The following is a 6,134-nucleotide window of genomic DNA, read 5'->3' on the forward strand; positions in this document are numbered from 1 at the left end:
TGCGATCACGAAAGCGCACGGAGACGTTGCGTGAGCGACACGGAACACGTAGAAACGACTGCGGACGGAAAGCTGTTGAACCGGAAGTCGATGCAGACCGCGCGCATCCCATGAGCCTTTACGAGTTTACGCCTCACCTATGATGAGCAGCAACGCAGCCAGCTGTGGAAGACGGCGACGACGACGAACGCGGGAGCGCTCGGTACGCGCTCGTGCCGAGCGCGAGCCGCTTTCTTACCGTGACTACGACGACGACGATTACGATAGGAGACGCCGACAGACCGAGCGCAATAAGGTGCTTCGCACCTAAAGAAAAAGTCGCGGACTCGGCCGAAAGGCGACGCATCAATTGCGATAGAAAATTTTTGAATAGCTGGACGAAATAAGGCAATCGGTTTGCTCTTTTTTTTTTTTTTGCTGTTATAATTGCGGGAAATATTCGCTTACTAAGGTAACAAGCACGGTGTCACGCCAATACAGGCAAACATGAAGAGATTTGACTCGATGACCGCGGATATTCGCTGTCAAAATGCTGCCGTGATGAAGAGTGGTAGCATGCGGTGAGCGAGTGCTTCGTGCTGTCTTTAGCTTCAACGGGTCTTGTATGGTTCGGATTACGCGACCTTCAGCCCCAGGCGCTCCAGATTCCAGAACACAGCTCACAAGCAGGGCCGGCATTTTGCAGCAATGCCTTTCCGATGCTAGTGCCTTTTCGCGCCTTTCGCGCTTGGTCAGTGGTCAGAGCGACGGTTCGCTCACGTTATCAACGGGATCAGCCGGCCGTGAGCGGTGGATGATGAGACCAGTATGGAATAAAGCATAACGCATCGCTACAAAATACCGGCCCAGGTATAACCTATCACGGCTCCGGTAGCCTGTGTGTTCACCGCAGATTACCTGCAAGATAAGGCGCGCGTGGCCGCACTCGGCCGCGCTACGCGCAACAGCAGCCGGCATACTGCCCTCACATGCCTCCCTTTCTCCCCCTTATCACGGGCTCACGCCCCCCCCCCCCCCCCCCCCCTCCGCCCCTACCCGGCTTTTGCACACAACACTGGCTGACCGGGAAGATGATACCAATCAAACCACTATCATTCTCGGCTCACCTCCCTCAAGCTCTCCTTCGCGCCTACAGCAAACGGCGCCGTGGGACGCGAAGGAATCATCCCACTCGGAATATATATATGGAACATCACCACGACGGTGACGACGACAGCGGGAATTCGCCGGGAGTTTCCCTAAAACTGTTATCTAATAATAAGAGGAGCAGGTTGACAAATGTTACCTCAAAGAAGCGTAACTGAATGAGAAAGCAAAGTGTCACTGGGCATTGTGGTACCGCATGCATGCCGCAACCAATATAATGAAAGCCGCGACACTTTGGCCTCATGACATGGAGAGGCGATGAACTACACAAATCCATCCTACCCTTCCAACGATCGCAGCAATAGTTCGGTCATCTGCGCAATAAGCTTTTCAAAACGCGATATCCCGGCTGTCCTAATAAATAGCATACCTCAGAACATCAATCATAGCACGCACGTATGCGAGCTGTACCCTAGAACTTGCAAATTTGATGTTTGTTTTCATACGCATTTCGTTTATTTCTATCATGAGACAATTAGCACAAGTAATAAGTTCTAGTCAATATCTGAATCGTTGGTTGACTACGTATGAAAACGTGGAAATAAATTCTATGTCCAGTGTTTTCTCTCTGTATGTGTGTGTGTGTGTGTGTGTGTGTGTGTGTGTGTGTGTGTGTGTGTGTGTGTGTGTGTGTGTGTGTGTGTGTGTGTGTGTGTGTGTGTGTAAAAGAAAGGTCCTCCTCGCCAATCTATGACCTTTATTATATTCTGCTATGTGCCGATAACTTTCTGTTATGTGCCGATAACTAAACAAACAAACACAAAGGCTGTCCTCCATCATACTCGTATCCGGCACTGAGAGTCGTCATGAGCCCGCGTGAACGTAAACCATACCTCTCAGAATTGTCCGAAAAATGCAGCAACATTCACATCCCCGAACAATTTTATACAACACTGCTGGAATTTGCACCTAGAAACACACAAGCAAAGCCGAAGAAAAGTGAGTTCAAGTCATCGTTCCACCATCGTTGCTATCGAAAATGCCTTTCTTCTTATATCTTGAAAGCCGTTAACTCTCGGTAAGCTAAGTGTCCTAAAATCTCAAATGATGCAATGGGGCCTGAAAATTGTTCCCAGAATATCGTCGTCTTATGTAAGACGGCAATGACGCAGACAAAAAAATAGAAAAAAAGACGCAATACATGGCTATGATTTGAAAACTTCCTTTCTCTTTCCACAAAAATGCGGTCCTTTATCCAGTTTCTAAAGACAACCGTTCATTCTTCGGACGTAAACTAATGGCGAAGTACGCTATCTAAAGTTGACGATGTTACTAAAATATCGGTGTTATCGTGAGACGGCAGATGCTAACACAACTCGCAGCTTAGTTACGTTAAGTGTATTCGCGGCTTTCACGGCCTTAGCCAAAGCTCTTTTAGCCTTTTAAAAGCCTTCAAGCGCGTGCGAAGCAAACGCTACTTTTGAAATCCTTTTGGGCAGCTTGAAATGAATGTGTACGAAACGCCATTCGTAGGGTGCAAGACGTGCTCTGGTTACCAAACTATCCAAGGATTTCGCAGCCTCTGAAAAGCGCTCGTCGGTGCATAACGTTAGTTAAGCTCATCGGCTGTGGAGCACTTATTACGCTCAACTTGTCTTGGATTCACTGCGTAATTTCGACACTGCTAGTTGACGCAGGTGGCTGACCTGACTCCTCGAGAATGTGTGCCAACTAACTAGTGATCAATCGAACGCACAGTTTGGCCATGGAGTTGGGAGACACCGACTGCGCAACACATGCTTGGGCCAGACTGCTCAAGCGAGCACGTGAAACTCTTTTTTAGCATTTTGCTATCTTACATAAGTAAGCTTACGGTCTTTCCTTGGTTATGTATTCGTTAGTACTTTACACATGTGGCAATTGATTATTTATATCTGTGTCTTCTTTGTGTGCGTTTTAGTTATGACGACCTGTCATATAGTGGGCATGCTTCTTGTGATTGAAATTGCGCTTTCTTTTGGGCAGAGATCCTACAATTGCTCTTTTCGACTGTGTGTGAACAGCCTTTGAAGACATCCTCTACTTTTATTTCAGGGAGCACAGAAGTAATCAATGCTTGCATTGAGTTGTGCCCCGCCTTCTCCATTGCATGTATTAAAATAAACACATTATGCTTATCATTTGTACAACCTCGTTGGCTCAACCTTTGTACATGGAAGTGGATTACGCTAAAACAAAGTCCTGAAGTTGATGTACTCGGCTAGCCTGCGCACTGAGAACAAGGATTCCTTCCGTTAAAGAGAAATATGCGCGCGAGAAGTTTTACATAGGAGGAAAACTCGGCCAGGCTCTATCGAGAATGCCGCCTCTTTAGCGTACGTGAAATGTATTGTGCATTCTGCTCATGGTGAATCGGTACTAGGGCAGGGAAGTGACGTTAACTAATATAAAAGCGAGATTTATTCATGCATTGCAAAGCTTAGTTTCTAAACCAAATTACGATACTGCTATTGGGAGTCCTATGGTCTAACCGTGTAATCGTGCTCGCTCTATATTTCTAGTGGACCCGCCATGGTCAAAAGCCGTCGGAAGCGGATTGGCATAGTCCTCACGTCATTACTCAGTGCTACGTGTCAAACGTATCATTGAACGAGCGGCCAAAGCACCCCTGCGGTGCTAAGGCCGCGCAACCCCTCAAATGTCTCCAACGAATTGCTCACTTGTAAGCCTTATAACTCCAATTAAGCACATGTTTCAGTTTGACGGAATGTAGCTGCTATGGGAGAGGGACCTCTCTCAAACGCAGCCACTCCCGCTCGGCTCGTCAAATGTACAGCCGGGGTACGCTTCTCTGAATGCCCAGGGAGAGGCTAAATTTAGCACAAATTGCGTCATGCATGCCACCACAATGGCGCCATCTGTGCGCGCCGCACATGAATGATCGAGTAATTACTTTTTTTAAAGAATGATACCAATGTAACCTGCGTGAGTAATACGATTGAAAAGATACAACCAATAATGTTATTACATTTTTGGTTACATTTAGTTACCTGCATGTTACATTACATGCTGTTTTAGCAAGCGAGCCCCTTCTGCTGACTGAAATGAAAGACATTTCACATCAAAAAGACACCGATGTAGCAGCAAATTATTGATTAACAAAAAAGCACGTATCGTTTCAATGAAAAACAAACGGACATAACAATAACATTATTCAAACACGTTTCGTATACAGGGTGTCCCAACTATCATGGACCAAGATTTAAAAATGTGCCAATGCCACGTAGCTGGACAGAACCAAGGTAATGTAATTTGCTGTCGCTAGGAGATATTCAGATTGTATCTTGCATCCCGCCTAATTACATAATTAGACTTAAATAGTTATTGAACTTCTCAAATATTATAATTCGATGAAACGTGTCAATGAGAAAATTGTAGAGCAACATGAAAAACTCCCAATACAGCTTTCCGTTGCTCAATACGTGCTACATAAAAGTGTTTTTCCGAGCGTAAAAGAAGCCCGCGGATACGCGCAAAGTGCGTCGAGCGGGCAGTCGCACGGCAATGTTGCCGCGCGACTGGCCGGCGACACTGTCAATTGATGTGGCTGCCTCGGTCGTAACATTTTTTAAAGCCACGATAGCCGATGACGCGGCCGTGTTCACTGGAAAAGAAACAAGAATTCGATTGAAGATGTCGACATAATATGCGCAGTCTGACATTAGGAACCACGTGCCCTATTCACAATTTTTTTTCTTTCTCTCTCTTTAAGAGCAGTCTTTCTATTGGGCGGATGCCTTGACGAATGCATCCCACATCACCATTGGCAGACACTTTCGGTTGCGCACATTTTCAGCGTGGATTGCTTCTGGTATTTTTGGTGACAAATGTAATTCTACCGCATTCAGGTGGAAATATAAATTCACGATAAGCAACGCCCGTTGTATCTCTTTAAAAAAATAGCACTTAAACATGTCACGCTACTCACACGTACGGGCTTAAAAAATAATAGGTTTGTTGATGTTCACGGTGCCTGAAAAACCATGTTGCTTTCCTTCAAACATGGAAAAATTCGTGTCTACTTAAGGGGCGGGTATTTTAATAAGGCATGCATAATGACCCGCGGATCTTCGTATCACACTGTCTGCATCGCGGCCAGCAAGTGTTGGAACAGCGCCAACTGCATTTGAGTATCTTGTGATTATGGGCTGCAAATGAGGCTAAATGCTGTTACCTTACACGAGTAAGAAGCTTTGACCGATATTTTACATTTCTCGTTGGTCACAATTTTTCGTCTGCGTTCCTGTTGCCTGCGGTTTAATTATTGTGAAAGCTGTTTTAGTGAGACATTTCTTCTTTTCTGCAAACATGAAACCTGTGACTATTGGCCTCAGTAATTTGTCTTGAACTGTGATCTTGTAGATGTTGCACTTCCTCCCTTCATTTATAGCGTCTAGCGCGTGTCTCTGATATTTGCAAATGTAAACATGGCCACTATAATGTAAAGCTATTCCAGCCTGTTTGTATTTAATTTGCCGCATTTGCCCTCAGTGATTAGTCGAAATTTTTTGCGAGCCGACCCATCTTCGCCTGTCTGCCACGCGACGTCATGAAAACCGCGAGAACTACCCATCTCGACATGACGTGTACACACTGCTTATGCATGCTAAGGGAGAACAAAAAAAAATTATTCCGGTTCTACGCCTGTGTGGCGATTGGCCCTATGCTATTTGTAAGAAGATTTTGGGTCGCGGCTACTTCGCTTGTCTATTACTAGACGTCAAAAAACCGCAAAAACTCACCACGCCAAAGTGACATGTACACAATAAGTATACATAAATGTGCTAAACAAAACCGAATTATTTGTTTGGATTATTGGGGACTGCCCTGTTCCGAAATGAAGAGAAAGTTAACAACTTGAGTTTGGCGACTTGGTTCATCTTGAGTAAAACTTGAAGAAGCGCCAAGAAGACGAGGACAAGAATCGAAAACAAACACAACAGGACGAGCGCTGTACTGCCAACTGGAAATTTTATTGAAGGAACAAC

This window comes from Dermacentor silvarum, unplaced genomic scaffold, assembly GCF_013339745.2.
Source record: "Dermacentor silvarum isolate Dsil-2018 unplaced genomic scaffold, BIME_Dsil_1.4 Seq1083, whole genome shotgun sequence".
Taxonomy (NCBI): domain Eukaryota; kingdom Metazoa; phylum Arthropoda; class Arachnida; order Ixodida; family Ixodidae; genus Dermacentor; species Dermacentor silvarum.